General features: G+C 37.1%; 1 long non-coding RNA gene across 3 annotated transcripts in view; it reads left to right on the forward strand.

The window, feature by feature from the left end:
* The first annotated feature begins 2,762 nt into the window (after positions 1–2,762).
* LOC139185410 (uncharacterized) overlaps positions 2,763–19,063 on the forward strand; it is an 82,756-nt gene continuing 66,455 nt past the window's right edge. For 2 of the 3 annotated variants that reach the window (XR_011569039.1, XR_011569041.1), the window contains exons 1-2: positions 2,763–2,891; positions 4,918–5,007. This is a non-coding gene — a long non-coding RNA (uncharacterized lncRNA). The remainder of the gene's footprint in view (positions 2,892–4,917; positions 5,008–19,063) is intronic. The other variant, XR_011569040.1, reaches the window with a different exon arrangement.

Genomic DNA, 19,063 nt, shown 5'->3' on the forward strand with positions numbered 1-19,063 from the left:
TATGGAGAGAAGTACAGAGGTTCTTTAGAAAACTAAAAATAGAACTACCCTATTACCCAGTAATCCTGCTACTAGGAATATACCTAGAGAAAAGCATAATTAAAAAAGACACATGCACCCCAATGTTCATTGCAGCTTTTGTTTGTAGAAAGATGCTGAATTTCAGATGTTAAAGGAAGGAAAATTTGATGTATATCTTATGACAACATCATGTGGATATCACTCTATAATATATCCTTATTAAACATTTTTATATTTTGTTTATTGTAGATATTATATTAATTTTTAGTTTTATAAAATATTGCATTGAAATATTATCTTGGTTGCTGAGTTTTCTAATATTCTTTTAAGTGGTATGCTTTAGAAAAGTGCCTTACCCTCCTCACCCCAGTCATGCAAGTTAAAAAGTAGTCACCCTCTCCCTTTTCTTTTGTACAAAATTATAACATTACACATAGTGCACGATGATGTTTACATATCATTAAGCATTGTTTCTACTAATTTAATCTCCAGAAAATGAAAACGACATCATATACGCAAGCCTAAGACAGAGAATATTGTTTTCCCCATTGCACAGATGTGAACACTGATGTTTGAGGGTGATACGTAATTATCCAACACTGTGCACTCGTGAGTCTTGGACCAGGGATGTGAAACCTAATCTCTCTAACCACAAATCCTCCACTTTAAACAGAATGGGCTTCCCAGGTGGCGTTGGTAATGAAGAATCGCCTGCCAACACAAGAGACCCAAAAGACGAGGGTTCAATCCCGGTGTCAGGAGATCCCCTGGAGAAGGAAATGGCAACCTGCTCCACAGACTACTACAGTGAACATATTTTTAGCCTCTGGAAATCCCTGAAGAAAGGACATGATCATGGTTGACTGTTTCTGCAGTTGAAAAAGGTTGTGGACTCTTTTCCCAAATAAGAAAGTTGAACTGATTTGCTGCTGGTGGTGCTGCTGCTACTAAGTCTCTTCAGTGGTGTCCGACTCTGTGCGACCCCATAGACGGCAGCCCACCAGGCTCCCTGGTCCCTGGGATTCTCCAGGCAAGAACACTGGAGTGGGTTGCCATTTCCTTCTCCAATGCATGAAAATGAAAAGTGAAAGTGAAGTTGCTCAGTCGTGTCCGACTCCTAGCGACCCCATGGACTGTAGCCCACCAGTCCCCTCCATCCATGGGATTTTCCAGGCAAGAGTACTGGAGTGGGGTGCCATTGCCTTCTCTGAACTGATTTGAAGAACTGTGAAATTAGTTCTTACAGAGAAACTTAAAGGTCAGTTTCCCAAAAAGATTTTCCTTCTTCAAAGTTATGACCACAGTTTTGAGCTCTTACATTCCATGTTCCCTAGAATGGCTGCTGCCTCTTAGGTACTGAAGAGACATTTAACAGAAATCAATATGCACTTGTAACTGTCACTGAAAAGGGAAGGCAGATTCTAGTTTCCCAATATTTCAGAGTAACTTTCTCCTGCAAAATGATTAGGTCTGTGTGACTTTCTGGTCAACCTGACTTCAAATAAAGTTATTTCAATAGACAGTGAAAGTCCTCCTAGCTCACAGACAAGAAAGACCTTAATTAAAATCAATAAAGAAAAAAAAATCTGTAAAAACAATTAAGCGCTGAGGTTGACTCCTTTTAATTTGGGGTCTGAAGGTCTTCTTGGGAAATTACTGAATCATTGGGATGATTTAATTTGGCTGCCTTGAATTAACTTGTGGTGTACTAGATAGAAAGGGTCTTTCAGATATCATGTAGACACATTGCAGGAATGGTATAAACCCTAAAAGAAAACAAAACATTTAAAAAGTCAGCTGAGCAGAGGAGCCAGCTGTCTTCTGGAATAGATTCTTTCAGTTGGCATATTTTATGAGCTGTTTGTTCCACAAAATGTTTAGAAATTCAAGTGTTAATAGAAATTTTATTATAAGAAGGGTCTATGAAGTGAGTGAGGTCACTCAGTCATGTTTGGCTCTTTTAGACCCCATGGACTGTAGTCCACCAGGCTCCTCTGTCCATGGGATTTTCCAGGTGAGAGTACTGTAGTGGGTTGCCATTTCCTTCTCTAGGGGATCTTCTCAATCCAGGGGTCGAACCCAGGTCTCCTACATTGCAAGCAGACGCTTTATCATCTGAGCCACCAGGGAAGTCTAAGGTCTATGCTTCACACTTTTTCTAGAATTCAGAAATCTTATTTTTTTTTTTATAGATAGAAAAAAAAAGGGTCTATACTTCACACTTTTTCTAGAATTCGGAAAAAGTTTATTTCTGAAAAAAAAGGTCTTATTTCTTTATTTAATGAAATAAGTCAGTGAGCAAAATAGATTAGGGGTGGCTATGTGACTCAACTCAGTCCAAAACTTAACGATAAACAAAAATCAGACCTAAAGCTTTATGTTTAAATGATTAGAGAAATATAAGCTCTCTCTCTCTCTCTTTTAATGAAATGGAACCAAAAGAATGTGAGCCTGAATTCATCATGTGAAGAGAGGGGGGAAAAAAAATGGAGAGAAGCCAAAACTTGATATCATTCGGACTCCTGGATCAAATTCATTATGGAGCCTATACCTAAGTTTTTTTTTAATTGTTTTTTAATGTGGACCATTTTTTAAAGTCTTTATTGAACTTGTTACAATATCACTTCTGTTTCATGTTTCGGTTTCTTGGCTGAGAGGCATGTCGGATCTTAACTCCCAGATCAGGGGTCAAACCCTCAGCCCCGGCACTGGAAGGTGGAGTCTTAACCACTGGAGGGACGTCTCCTACAGTTAAGCTTTTTAGCATTGCCGCTCTTCTACATGGTGCAGTTGGGACTGGTTTCCTCCTGTTTGTAAGCAGTAAAGTAAATATTTGTGAGGAACCTCATTTTCTCTCACATGACTTTCAGGTAAGTGATACCATTTCATGAAAGAAATGTAACCCTTCACTCAGGTTATATTAATAGAAAGCAGTTAATTCTCTTTTTTTTTTTTAGAAAGCTTTCTTTGTGAGCAATATTTTTCTGGCTCCTAAAGATATTTGATCTATTTGGAGAGTTTTCTAATTTACCTCAAATTTACATATGAAGAAACACTGGATATTTTTTTTTCAAAAATCCAGCCTTTAAATTTTATCAGACTTTCCCTCCTCTGAATGTGTGATTTAAGCAAATAGGGTGTCATAAAACAGGTTGTAATCTGTGATTTCATGATCTGTTAGATAGGACTGCTCTTCCTGTGGTCAACGGATGGCAGTTACAGACAGATGAAGAGTAAATAATGAAAACCACCATTATAAAATAATTTCAGGATAGCCATGGTTGACTAGTGGATGAAGAACAGAACACTGAAAAAATTAGTTCAGATAATCTAAAATATCATTATCGAATCAATATGACCTGATTTCTGTAATTAATTTCTTAAACCTGTGAACTGCTGTCGAGTGAGTCGCTGCTGTACTACCAGTAACATGGATTGTTTCTGCTAATTAAATCCATCCTCAAAATGTTTATTTAGAGAGTAAAAAATGAGAGACAGAGAAACAGACAAACTAATGATATCCAGTTGTGTGAATTTTCACTTCTCTGGTTGAGTCGGTCTCATGCAGACGTAAGTATTTACGAAACCCATGTCCAGATACTTGGTTAATGATGAACTTGCTCTGCAATTCTTTAACTCCCTTTGGCTTTTCTTTCCCCATCTGTAATGGATGACACCTCCCCCACTGAGTCACTTTTGACTTTAAATTATGAAACCATGCCAAAACTCTTCGCAAAAATAAAGTGTTCTATATGTGATTCATAATCAAAATAATGATGTTAACCTCTACAGGGTCTCCTAAAAATAATTATGCTTATAGAGTCCAAATCAGTACAGCTGGCTTGGATTCCATATTTAAACCCACATTAAGTTATATGCATTTGATCAAGTAAACCCAGCTTAAAGGCAATAGACAAGCTATAGGAGAGATGGGGTATATAGTTATGAAGAGAACAAGTAGAAAGAGTCAGAATGTGGTTTTTTTTTTTTTTTTTTTTTTGTAATTTGTATACATGAACACAGGTAATTTCCCAAAGCAGGGAAGCAATTCCTTGTTAAAGAGAGAGAGAGAGAGTTGGTAAAACCAGGTGGGTTAATGTCCTTTGGAAAAACAATGGTAATAATTTCCATTTGAGGGTATTGTCTGCACCAGAAACTAGCTAAGCTATGCACATGCATTTTCCCAATTATTTCATATAACAACTTAGGAGTTGTGTTTTATTATTAAATTCCACATTTTACCAAAACAGAAATGGAACCATTAAGATGTTAACTAGTTTTACCAGGATGACAAATTTGTGACGAAATAGGTATTTATACCAAGTTGGCAAGTTTCTACAGAGTACAACATATAAAAGGAAGCACCACATCCCCCATTTATGAGGCCATGTTTACCTAAAAGGAGCATCCTGATCATGCTGGAGATGAGCAACATAATGTACGACCTTATTTGTCAATTTAAAGTAGTTCACAGACTAAAGTTTTACTTTTATTTTCTTCTTTTCTTCTTTATCCTATCAATCCTTACTATGATCAAGGGAAGAAATGACCATCAGAATCAGGTAAAAGATCCCCGCCCCCCAAAACCTAATTACATGAAGGTGTGGCTGAAGATTGCAACAGGGTTCCAAGAAAGCCCCAGGATCGTTCATGGGTACTGATTGTATCAGTCAGAATTTCCAATTGTCACTGACAATTGGAATATAATAAGATAAAGCAATGTGAAAGTTTGGACACTTATTTGATGACATAACTGATAATTCCAAGACTAGATATAGTTGCAGGCACAGCTAGAATCCAAAATTGAAATGACCACAAAGTCTTTCACCATCTTCCCGAGCACACATCCACCCATTTTCAGTTTGGCTTACTTTGTGTAGGTCTCTTTCTTTTGAGGAGACAACTAGCACCCTCAGGATCTGAGCTCTAACAGGTGCAGCAGAACAAAGTTCATTTTTCTTGCCTGTGGTTGTGGGTCAATTTCAGGTAAGGAGTATAAGTGACTTGCTTGGAGCACACGTCCAAACTATGGACCAATCAATTCCACCATCAGATGCAGTCTGGGGATGTACATACCCACAAACATCTGTTCCCCATTCTAACCTCCTAATCTTAAATGGGGGGAAAGGATACAGAAAAGTTCAGTTCAGTTCTGTTGCTCAGTCGTGTCCAACTCTTTGCGACCCCATGAACTGCCGCACGCCAGGCCTCCCTGTCCATCACCAACTCCCAGAGTTTACCCAAACCCATGTCCATTTAGTCTGTGATGCCATCCAACCATCTAACCCTCTGTTGTCCCCTTCTCCTCCTGCCCTCAATCTTTCCCAGCATCAGGGTCTTTTCAAATGAGTCAGATCTGGGTGGCAAATATTCAGTAGAGAAACTGTTGTTTACCTATGTGCCATATATAATATCTGAAGAAGGAAATGGCAACCCACTCCAGTACTCTTGCCCGGAGAATCCCAGGGATGGGGGAGCCTGGTGGGCTGCCGTCAATGGGGTTGCACAGAGTTGGACACGACTGAAGCAACTTAACAGCAGCAGCAGCATGTATAATATCTTATTTTGCCCCACAAACTTCTAGTGAAGTAGTGATTTTATCCTTATTTTATAAAAATTGAGGTTCAGGGATTATAAACACTTGGCCCATTTTTACACGTGTCATCTCCAACACGTGTACATGCTCTGAGCCACAATATATTAAGCCTCTAGGAAAGACTGATGTTGCTTACCTATCAAAGATGCAAGTATTTTTATTCCTCTATGCCAAAGATGTGAAAATATAATAAGCCATTCTGAATACCTAGAAATTTGGAAAAATCCCCCTTTTCTTTGAAATATGACCCAGGTTTTCCAAAACTTTCTGAAGAGCCAGACTTACCCGTAAGGAGATGGAAACTGGATCTACCTAGGGCTTCCCAAACTGATGGGAATCTCTGTGCTGCTTCATTATCACATAGGGGAAGCTTATACTGTTCATCATCCCTGTTTCTATTTCTATCACCAACATAATTGAGGCTGATTAAGCTAGACATATTGGCTTGCAAACTTTTTTAAAAAGGAGCTCTACTATAGAGGGCAGAGGTTAAGCTAAAGGATGCACTGTAGGCTTTTCTTTATACCTTTTCTACCCATCTTTGACCCAGCAATAGAAACTTCTCTCTACTACAGGTTTACAGGAATATGGAATCCTCTGAAGCAGAAGTAGTGAATGTGATGGAATGAGTCCCACCACCCACTCTCTGGCTATGAATGGTTCTGTTTATCTTTATCCCCCCACCACACCCTGGCTATAAATGGTTCTGTTTATCTGTTTATCCCACTGTTTATCTTAGGAAAGCAGAGAATAAAAGGGACAAAGTTTCACCCCTTCAGTTCAGTTCAGTTCAGTCGTTCAGTCATGTCTGACTCTTTGCCACCCAATGAATCGCAACACGCCATGCCTCCCTGTCCATCACCAACTCCCGGAGTTCACTCAGACTCATGTCCATCAAGCCAGTGATGCCATCTAGCCATCTCATCCTCTGTCGTCCCCTTCTCCTCTTGCCCCCAATCCCTCCCAGCATCAGAGTCTTTTCCAACGAATCAACTCTTCGCATGAGGTGGCCAAAGTACTGGAGTTTCAGCATTAGCATCATTCCTTCCAAAGAAATCCCAGGGCTGATCTCCTTCAGAATGGACTGGTTGGATCTCCTTGCAGTCCAAGGGACTCTCAAGAGTCTTCTCCAGCACCACAGTTCAAAAGCATCAATTCTTCGGCGCTCAGCCTTCTTGACAATCCAACTCTCACATCCATACATGACCACTGGAAAAACCATAGCCTTGACTAGACTGACCTTTGTTGGCAAAGTAATGTCTCTGCTTTTGAATATGCTATCTAGGTTGGTCATAACTTTCCTTCCAAGGAGTAAGCGTCTTTTAATTTCATGGCTGCAGTCAGCATCTGCAGTGATTTTGGAGCCCAGAAAAATAAAGTCTGACACTGTTTCCACTGTGATGAGACCAGATGCCATGATCTTCGTTTTCTGAATGTTGAGCTTTAAGCCAACTTTTTTACTCTCCTCTTTCACTTTCAACAAGAGGCTTTTTAGTTCCTCTTCACTATCTGCCATAAGGGTGGTGTCATTTGCATTTCTGAAGTTATTGATATTTCTCCCGGCAATCTTGATTCCAGCTTGTGCTTCTTCCAGTCCAGCGTTTCTCATGATGTACTCTGCATAGAAGTTAAATAAGCAGGGTGACAATATACAGCCTTGACGTACTCTTTTCCTATTTGGAACCAGTCTGTTGTTCCATGTCCAGTTCTTTTTTTTTTTTTTTTTCTCTAATTTTATTTTATTTTTAAACTTTACATAATTGTATTAGTTTTGCCAAATATCAAAATGAATCCATGTCCAGTTCTAACTGTTGCTTCCTGACCTGCATACATATTTCTCAAGAGGCAGGTCAGGTGGTTGGTATTCCCATCTCTTTCAGAATTTTCCAGTTTATTGTGATCTGCACAGTCAAAGGCTTTGGCATAGTCAATAAAGCAGAAATAGATGCTTTTCTGGAACTCTCTTGCTTTTTCCATGATCCAGGGGATGTTGGCAATTTGATCTCTGGTTCCTCTGCCTTTTCGAAAACCAGCTTGAACACCAGGAAGTTCACGGTTCCCATATTGCTGAAGCCTGGCTTGGAGACTTTTGAGCATTACTTTACTAGCATGTGAGATGAGTGCAATTGTGTGGTAGTTTGAGCATTCTTTGGCATTGCCTTTCTTTGGGATTGGAATGAAAACTGACCTTTTCCAGTCCTGTGGCCACTGCTGAATTTTCCAAATTTGCTGGCATATTGAGTGTAGCACTTTCACAGCATCATCTTTCAGGATTTGAAATAGCTCAACTGGAATTCTATCACCTCCACTAGCTTTGTTCATAGTGATGCTTTCTAAGGCCCACTTGACTTCACATTCCAGGATGTCTGGCTCTAGGTCAGTGACCACACCATCATGATTATCTGGGTCATGAAGATCTTTTTTGTACAGTTCTTCTGTGTATTCTTGCCACATCTTCTTAATATCTTCTGCTTCTGTTAGATCCATACCATTTCTGGTTTTTTTTTTTTTTTGCCCCTTCAGAAGACCGCATTTGTCTACCCCAGGCTGTTTGACCTAGGGCAGTATTTGGTGGCATTTCTCTTAGTTTATCTTATATCTACTTCACTTACTAATGCTTTGTTATGTTTTCAATGACTTCCTTTTAAATACTTTTGTTCTGTTCTAAGTTTTCTTTAAAAATTTTCCTCTAGACTCTAATATTCACCCTCTTTGGCTTATATGTAAAGGGTGGATATATTTATTTACACAAGATATTGTAGGGCATGTATTATTGTAGTTTAAAAAACAATACCCAAGAGAAGCTTATACATGAGTCATCTTATAAGCTCACATAACCAAAAGAACAGTGTAGTGAAAAAAAAATAATACCACTGTGAGGTTGTATCATGGGTAGAGGCAACAGGTGATGACACTGAGATATTTAGGAGCACCTTGACATCTTAATTTTGCAAACATATCATTTTAAAAGGGGGCTTGCCCAGTGGCTCAGTAGGTAAAAGAATCTGCCTACAATGAGGAGATCCAGGAGACTTCGATCCCTGGGCCAGAAGATTCTCCAAGACGAGGAAATGGCAACCCACTCCAGTGTTCTTGCCTGAAAAATCCATGGACAGAGGAGTCTGCTGGGCTACAGTCCAAAGGGTCTCAAAGAGTCGGATATGACTGAGCAACTGAGCACATGAGCACATGACATCATTTTTCACAGAAACTCAGTACAGAGATTCTAGAAGAGACCTCATAGGATAGGGTGAATATCTACAAGTTTCAGTGTATTAACAGAACGATGTGGGAGGTGATAATATCCGCATATCAAGCTAAATCCTAATCATGGCATTAAATGACTGAATCCGTCCTTGTCTGATACTGGAGTTAGTTTCCAGCACTTCTGAGAGCTATGAACCCTTAAAGTGTTATAGTCGGTAAATGCTGTACTTCTCGAGATGAGACCAAGGACCATTGGGTGGGCAATGAAGATGCCAGGAAATCCTTTTTATTAGTCCCCAGGCATTAGGTATTAATTATACTAGGATGATGCCATCTTGATCTCAGCATGAAGGGCACTGTATAAAACAAAGATTAAATTATCTATATGAGGATTACACAAGGATTAGATAAGTATTAATAGTTTCAGCTCCTTTTCTCACCAAAATCTTAGTAAGACTTTTACTACTCATCCTTACAGGGTTTTTTGCACTCAAATAAATTGTTGATTTTGACAAGCACAATAGCTTAGTCAAAAATTATTTACACTCAGTAACTTTATGCCAACAGAAAAATTAAACATCCAAAAATCCACATAAAAAAATAAGGAATCAAAAGTTTGCTTCAGAGGTCACAGCATCACTTTCTTGTTGGAACCAACTTAGATTACTTAGAGAACATAAAATCTCCTTGAAAAGTAGTTTCTTCTTATTTTGCTTGTAAGATACTATTTATTTTTAAGTGCATTTTAATTTTATTATTACATATTTTTGTTTGAAGTTTGCTAGATTGAAGTTTGAGTAAGATATTGAAGCAGGTGAGCATGAGTTGGTCTTCAGTTAAGGAAAGAATGAGGATACTATTTAGGAAATTTTTAATATCTGTATAATTTTCTGCTGAATTAACTTGCAAACTATCTTTAAAAGTCCAGAATGTTTTTTTTATTAATTAATTTATTTTAATTGGAGGCTAATTACTTTACAATATTGTAGTGGGTTTTGCCATACATTGACATGATCCCACCACGGGTGTACATGTGTACCCCATCCTGAACCCCCCTCCCACCTCCCTCCCATCCCATCCCTCTGGGTCATCCCAGTGCACCATCCCTGAGTGCCTTGTCTCATGCATCGAACCTGGACTGGCGATCTATTTCACATATGATAATATACATGTTTTAATGCTATTCTCTCAAATCATCGCACCCTCGCCCTCTCCCACAGAGTCCAAAAGTCTGTTCTTTACATCTATGTCTCTTTTGCTGTCTCACATATAAGGTCATCCTTACCATCTTTCTAAATTCCATATATATGCATTAGTATACTGTATTGGTGTTTTCCTTTCTGACTTACTTCGCCCTGTATAATAGGCTCCAGTTTCATCCACTTCATTACAACTGATTCAAATGTATTCTCTTTAATAGCTGAGTAATATTCCATTATGTATATATGCCACGGCTTTCTTATCCATTCATCTGCCAATGGATATCTAGGGTGCTTCCATGTCCTAGCTATTGTAAACAATGCTATGATGAACATTGGGGTACACGTGTCTCTTTCAGTTCTGGTTTCCTCAGTGTGTATGCCCAACAGTGGGATTGCTGGGTCGTATGCCAGTTCTATTTCTGATTTTTTAAGGAATCTCCACACTGTTCTCCATAGTGGCTATACTAGTTTGCATTCCCACCAACAGTGTAAGAGGGTTCCCTTTTCTTCACACCCTCTCCAGCATTTATTGTTTGTAGACTTTTTGATAGCAGCCATTCTGATTGACATGAGATGGTACCTCATTGTGGTTTTCATTTGCATTTCCCTGGTAATGAGTGATGTTGATCATCTTTTCATGTGTTTGTTAGCCATTTGTATGTCTTCTTTGGAGAAATGTCTGTTTAGTTTCTTTGGCCCATTTTTTCATAGGGTTATTTATTTTTCTGGAATTGAGCTGCAGGAGCTGCTTATATATTTTTGAGATTAATTCTTTGTCCATTGGTTCGTTTGCTATTATTTTCTTCCATTCTGAAGGCTGTCTTTTCACCTTGCTTATAGTTTCCTTCATTGTGCAAAAGCTTTTAAGTAGGTCCCATTTGTTTATTTTTGCTTTTATTTCCATTTCTCTGGGAGGTGGGTCATAGAAGATCCTGCTGTAATTTATGTTAGATAGTGTTTTGCCTATGTTTTCCTCTAGGAGTTTTATAGTTTCTGGTCTTATGTTTAGATCTTTAATTCATTTTGACTTTATTTTTGATATTGATGACAATATCTATCTATCTATCCATCTGTCTAACTGTTAGGAACATTTAAGTTTACTCTGGTTTCCGTTGCTAGTTTGAAACATTGTTGATTCTCTTTCTGAATAATAGTAGAGATATTGAAATGGGAAGGCAACAAGAGAAATGTGAATAATTTTTTCTGAGACTTTGTTAGCAGTATAAAATCTACCACTAATATCTTCCATGGAGATGCTTCCAGTCACCATACTTCAGGAAGTATATAACTGCTGTCAAAGAAATTTAGGCTACCTCATCCAAAAACAAAGTAAGGCTTCCAAGTCATATTATGGAAAAAAGACTGAGAAAAGTTACCTTATTCTCACTGGGTAAATGATGTGTCCATAACGATCTAACCTCAGTTCAAAACACTGCACTTGAGTTGATGAACATTCACTTAAGCAACATCTCGCACATAAAACAGATCCACACAAGAAACCATAACCTTGAAATGAGGACTTTAGTCAACTTAAAAAAAATAAATAGTAAATTCTACACTCCAAACTCTTCTGAATGAGCAGGGGAGATATCGAGATGAGAGCTGTTAAATGAGGATTTACAGTGCAAAGAGGGAGATTAAGGGAAAAAACAACTTTAGAAAGTTATAGCAACAGTATTGGGGATAGCTTTTTAGTTAATCATTAGAGATTAGAACCTGGGTGCATCAGTCCACAACACCTGTCTAACTGGTCAGTTACCTTTATTGAGGAAAGTCTCTTTTATATGACTGTGGACCTCCAAGCCTCCCATGTCATCTTTTGCATCCAAAAGATGCTCACTAGTGCATACTTATTGATGGATGGATTTAGCTTTAAAAGTATCAGAAGACAATATTTAGCATTCAAGATTGTGTGGAATTTCTAATAATGCCTACATTAAGATGCTTCATGAAGAATATTCTTGTAAAATATTTGATTAACAGTGTGCAGGTGTCATAGACTTTCTCCTATGTTGCTTCACTTGAACGCCCTGCTGCCTTGTAAAGGCAAGGTAGATCTCTCCCATTGTGCTATACAGAGGGGAAAGAAACGAGATTCTAGGTATAAATAAGTACCCCAAAATGCATAGCTGGTAAAGGGCTAATGAGTAGCGTTTTAATGGAAGAGGAAGTAGACCTGTGCACTTCGGTTATCAGTCTCATAAGTAGGGGGTTTAGTCCTGGAAATCCACTGCACAATTTGTCCTCCCAAAACTGATGAAGAAAGTCCAGAGAAGGCCAATTTTTGTACACAGATAAAATAGATAACTTTAGAGGTTTATCTTTGTTCATTCAGTTGGCCCGTCATTTATTTTCAATAATACAGCAAATCACAAGGGAACTATCGTACAAGTCTAAAACTAGAATGTTCTCAATCACCTAATGTGCTCGTCCCCCATCTCACATCCTCGTGCTCTCATCTCCCCTAGAAGTCACTATGATGTTGAATTTTGTGATACAGAAATATATATCACATGTTTAAACCAGCTTTTTCACTTTTCTCTTTCACTTTCATCAAGAGGCTCTCTAGTTCCTCTTCACTTTCTGCCATAAGGGTGGTGTCATCTGCATGTCTGAGGTTATTGATATTTCTCCCGGCAATCTTGATTCCAGCTTGTGCTTGTTCCAGCCCAGAATTTCTCATGATGTACTCTGCATAGAAGTTAAATAAGCAGGGTGACAATATACAGCCTTGATGTACTCCTTTCCCTATTTGGAACCAGTCTGTTGTTCCATGTCCAGTTCTAACTGTTGCTTCTTGACCTGCATGCAGGTTTCTCAGGAGGTGGGTAAGATGGTCTGGTGCTCCCATCTCTTTAAGCATTTTCCGTATACACATATCTATTTACCATATACACATGCATACACACACATAGGTCAAACAGAGTACAATTTATAAAAATAAAATAAGATTCATTTCTTTTTCTTCAAGTTTTTAAAATTTTAAATTGTTCCAAATTTTGTTACTACAATCTTTCCCTTTTTGTTAGTCACAGTTTATTTATTTTCACTGCTCTATAATATTCCATCACAGGGATGTTTCAAAATTTTTAAAATCTGTTTCCCATTAAAAGTCATTTAGTTATTCATTATCTATGATGAATAGAAACACTACAAAGTTTTCTTAAAATACATTTATGTGTATAAGCTAAAATTCATCTTGAGTGTATACTTAGACCTGAACTTGGCAAGTCAGAGGTTATGTGAATATTCAAATCTATAAGAAAATGCTAAATTTCTGAAGCTGTTATACTGATTAACACTTTGACCAACAATGGTGTGGCATAGCTTTTTGACACTGCTTCTTAACTTTTTCCAATCAAATAATTGTCGAATGGTTTATCATTATGACCTTAATGTTCGTTTTCCTGGATAGTAGTGAGACTGATATTTATTCTTACGGTTATTAAATTCACATTCAAGTCTACTACTGTTAACCTCTTCTGTATTGATATGTGGTAATCCTTTGTTGATTAAATTTGCTGCAATTATTTTCTTCTGGTTTTTAGGTTATCTTTTCACAATTGTAATGGTATCTTTTGATGAACTGTTCTACTTAATTTTAATATAGTCTTTGTAGGTATGGCCCAGACTTCATGTTTAAGAGATTTTTACTTATCTGGAGATGAGAAAGATATTCATCTATTATTTTTATAAGTTTCATAATTTTCTTTAGGTATTTGAATGCTTAATACATCTGTAATTGGTTTTGTGCCTAATGTTAGCTAGAGATTTGATTTTCAATATAAGCATAATAAATGTTTTATCTAGATTTGTTGAACAAAACATTTTTCCTCAGTAATTTGCTATGCTATTTCTTTACATATATAATTCTTATTATGAGTCTTCTTCTGAGTTCTCTATTTTATTCAGTTCATCAATTTTTTTTTCTCTTCATAAATACCACTTCATTTCAATTACTGGTACTTTGTCATAAGTTTTTGCAGCTGCCCCTCCTAAATCAGCTTTTTCAAAAATATTTTGGATCTTCTTCCCAATTTGCAAGTCTGTACACATTTTCTAAAACAGCATTTCACTGTGAAATATAGCACACTTACAGAAGAGTGCATAAAATATAAATGAGCAGTTGAATAAAATATAATCATTGTAAAGCTAAGAAAAGGAACATGGCCTTCTCCCCACGGGTCTCCCAACTGCCTCTTCTCAATCACTATCTCCTATTCCCTGAATGTAAACAATTCTACTTTCATTGATAATCACTCACCTGTTATGCTTTCATATTTTATCATTTCAGGATGCACATCTTAGCAATACAGTTTAATTTTTGATTGCTTTTAAATATTGTATTAGTGGAGATAGATATCATTTTCTGTCTTGCTTCTTTTGAGTAACATTATGTTTTGAAAAATTAATCCATGTTGTTACATGCGGGTATTGTTCATTTTTATTTCTATGTAATATTCCATTGCATGAATATATGCCACACAACTAATTTGTCTTACAGAAATGTGAGTAGTTTCCAGTTTGAAACAATTAAGAATAACATCTCAGTGGATTATTGCAAATATCTTCCTGGAAATACACACACACATTTCTCTAGAGTATAGGACTGAAATTTATGGATCATAAAGAATCCAGTTCAGTTCAGTTCAGTTGCTCAGTCGTGTCCGACTCTTTGCGACCCTGTTAATCGAAGCACGCCAGGCCTCCCTGTCCAACACCAACTCCCAGAGTTCACCCAGACTCACGTCCATCGAGTCAGTGATGCCATCCAGCCATCTCATTCTCTGTCGTCCTCTTCTCCTCCTGCCCCCAATCCTTCCCAGCATCAGAATCTTTTCCAATGAGCCAACTCTTCGCATGAGGTGGCCAAAGTACTGGAGTTTCAGCTTTAGCATCATTCCTTCCAAAGAAATCCCAGGGCCGATCTCCTTCAGAATGGACTGGTTGGATCTCCTTGCAGTCCAAGGGACTCTCAAGAGTCTTCTCCAACACCACAGTTCAAAAGCATCAATTTTTTGGCACTCAGCCTTCTTCACAGTCCAACTCTCACATCCATACATGACCACTGGAAAAACCATAGCCTTGACTAGACGAAACTTTGTTGGCGAAGTAATGTCTCTGCTTTTGAATATGCTGTCTAGGTTGGTCATAACTTTCCTTCCAAGGAGTAAGCATCTTTTAATTTCATGGCTGCAGTCACCATCTGCAGTGATTATCATAAGGAATACATAACTTAAAATTTAATAGATAATTGCTGAACTGAATAGGTCAATTTGAATATCCATAAGAAGTATATCAAAGTTCTTGCTACTGCATATTTTTACCAATATCTGATAGTCAACTTTTTGTTTTGTTTTGTTAATATTTTGCTATTCTAGTAGATGAGTAGTGGTAGATCATGATGATTACTAGTAATGCTGAATTAATTTCCATATGATTATATGATTATTGGTCATATATCGTTTCCATAGTTAATGCCCATTTTCCCCTACTTGCTCTTTATGTTATTAGTGAGAATTATTTTGTTTTAAATTTCTGTCTCTTGGTTAAATTTATAGGAAATCTCTTCTTCCATTGTAAATTTTCTCTTTTTTTTTAACTCTTCTAATGGTGGTCACATTCTCTCATCTTTGTCCACTGACCTTCCTTTTTGTTTTTCACACAAACGGGAACTCTAAATACATAGTCAAATTCATTAAATTTTTTCTCTTGTGATTGGAAGATTTCTGTACTGTTTCATAATCTTTCTATATCTCAAAACATGAGATCATTTTGTATTACAATCTAAAGTTATATATAGTTTTTATACTATACATTTGATGCTCTTTTTTGTAATTGCATTCGTAATCCAGATGAAACTGTCTTGGGTGACAAGGTGGTTGTCAATATTTTTTACCCTCCCTGACCCTGGATGTCAGTTTTTCCCCCAAATGTTGACTAAAAAAAATGCTTTCTCACTTACTCAGAAATACCATCTTTTCCTCAAATTAAGTGTCAAGTTGATGTGGTTCTGTTTGTATTTCATGTCTTTTGTTTATGTGTATGTGTTTACCCTTGCTCCAATAATCTACTAGTTGAATTATAATAACAATACAGATTTCATAAATCCTCTTACCATATTCTTCATCTTCTAGAGAATTTCATCTATTGGTTGTCTGCATCTCCTATAATATTTAAAATCACTTATCAGTTTTACACATGCACACATACTTCTGCGTGTGTGTGAGTGTGAAGTCACTTCAGCTGTGCCCAACACTTTGAGACCTTATGGACTGTAGCTTGCCACGCTCCTCTGCCTTGGGATTCTCCAGGCAAGAATACTGGATTGGGTTACCATTTCCTCCTCCAGAGGATCTTCCCAACCTAAGGATCGAACCCACATCTCTTACATCTCCTGCATTGCCAAACAGGTTCTTTTACCATTAGTGCCACCTGGGAAGCCCAAGTTTGTTTTGATTACAACAGTAATAGAACTAAGAACAATCTGGGGGAATATGACACTCTACTTTGTTTATTCTTCTTGCTCATGAATATGGTGCTTATGCTTTATTATTCCCAGGATTTTTAAGAGTCTCCTAGGTAGTGATCTTAGAATCATTTTATAATGATTTAATTTTACATAGAAATAGCTCAAAGATTTATCTCTAGACTTTTTTTCTATTTGGAAAGTCATTGTAAATGATACTTCTTCAAATTTTATGTTTGGTTACTGTAAAGAATTGATAAATATACTTTTTAGAATAACAAATTTGTATTCGTAGTTTGAATGGCCTTGTTGCATGGACCATTCATAGTTGGACATGAACTTGGGAGGTAGTGGGGAACAAGGAAGGCTGGCACGCTGCAGTCCATGGGGCTGCAAAGAGTCGGACATGACCTAGCAGCTGAACTACAACAACAGCATTCAGTAAATTCTTTGTTGATTTTGATTAATATTATATTAAATCATTATAGCAAAGGGGTGTGAATAGGTATCTTTGATGTCTAGACTTTCTATGAACATGAGTTATGCTCTTTCTTCATTAGTTCATTCAAATGAGTTTGGATATAATTTTATAATTTTTACATGCAACTGACATAGTTCATACAGCTTTTGTCTAAAAATTTTATACTTTTGTGTGTGTGTATATATATATCCCTGTGTACATATATATGTAAATATATTTGTAAATGCTGAAATTGATCTCTCTTTACAAATTGAATTCTCCATTTTTTTGGACAGAGTGTCGATATATAATTGACTTCCATATGTTAAACTCATACCCATACACATTTATAGATTTATAGTATAGATGAAGAGATAGATATAGATATGTATACAAAATATCCTTGCATTTCTAAGATAGATCAAATGTGGTTTTTTTTTTTTCTTCTATTGAGTTTGGACTGCCTGTATTTTTAGACTTTGTGCCTCAATCTTAAATGTGAACAAATAAAATCTTAAAATTACCCTTCTTATATTATTCCTCATTGAATTGGGCATTAAGATATGCTACTCACATGTACTGAACAGGAGAATTTTCTCTTCTCAAAGAAATTTTGTGTTTATTTCTTTCAAATTTATTTATTAATTCATCTATGCTGCATGGGATAATTTTTGAAATAACTACGCAAATTTCTGTGCTTACTTGTGATTTCCATTTCTTCTTCAATTTGTCTTACTAGGATATAAGTATTCCAAATTGTATTTCAGAAAACTTGGGAGAATTCTCTCTTGTTTCTAAAAAATTTGTTTTATCTCTATGATAACCTCTTTTTATTCATAATACTATTGGGGGTTTTTTGGTCTTATTTTTTCCTCAACTGCTTTAGAGCTTTGTCTATTTTACTAAGCATCTGGGCTTCCTGGGTAGCTCAAATGGTAAAGAATCTGCCTGCAGTGCGGGAGATCTAAGTTCGATCCCTGGGTCAGGAAAATCCCCTGGAGAAGGGCATGGCAACCTACTACAGTATTCTTGCTTGGAGAATTCCATGGACAGAGGAGCCTGACAGGCTACAGTCCATGGAGTGGCAAAGTCGGACACGACTAACACACACACAGGCATTTTTTTTTTCCTTTCCCCCACTTTGGTTTTTATTTTATTTTATTTTTAATTTTTGTTTGCTCTAAAGCTTTGTGCTAGAGCTTTGTCTATTTTACTAAGTATTTCCAAAATCCAAATTTTTGATTATGGATTCTTTGTTTCTTCGTTGATTTAGCTTTTATTTTCTTTGTACCAGTTATTCTGTTGTTACTTTTCTGTATTTTAAACTGAGAAACAATTTATAGTTTTCCTCTCTTATTTTCTCATGTAAACATTTAAGACTGAAAATTGCTCTCAGGTACACCTTTAGAATACTCTCTGGAAGGACTGACGGTGAAGCTGAAACTCCAATACTTTGGCCACCTGATGCAAAGAGCTGACTCATTTGAAAAGACTCTGATGCTGGGAAAGATTGAAAGCAGGAGGAGAAGGGGACAACAGAGGATGAGATGATTGGATGCATCACTGACTCAATGGACATGAGTTTAAGTAAGCTCCAGGAGTTGGTGATGGACAGGCAGGTCTGGCATGCTACAGTCCATGGGTCATAAAGAGTCGGACAGGACTGAGCTACTGAACTGAAACTTTAGCTATGTCCCTTCAGTTTTAGTATGTACTTAATTTCCACATATTAAAATTAAAGTTCCATTGTTTTCTTCCTGGACCCACGCATTATATATTAATGTTATTTCCAAGTTACAAAGAAGATAGATCCATAGATAGACACATAGACAGGAATTCTTTTCCTCTGCATTGAGGTCAGAGGAAATTCTTTAAATTTGTTAAGAATTACTTTATATCCTAGTTCAGAGTCAATGTAAGCAAATGTTCAGTGTTTTTGTGTCTGCCAACTTTTGTTATATTAGCAAATATTCTTCCTTTCCTGTTGCTTGCCATGCAACAACAAAACCTTTTTCTCTTAACTCACATTACATGAGAGCTGACCATCGTCTCCAACTGTGTTCAATTCTACTGGGCTCCTCTGAACTCCACATGTCTCTTCTTTCCAG

The sequence above is a fragment of the Bos indicus genome, chromosome 10 (assembly GCF_029378745.1).
Source record: "Bos indicus isolate NIAB-ARS_2022 breed Sahiwal x Tharparkar chromosome 10, NIAB-ARS_B.indTharparkar_mat_pri_1.0, whole genome shotgun sequence".
NCBI classification, from domain to species: domain Eukaryota; kingdom Metazoa; phylum Chordata; class Mammalia; order Artiodactyla; family Bovidae; genus Bos; species Bos indicus.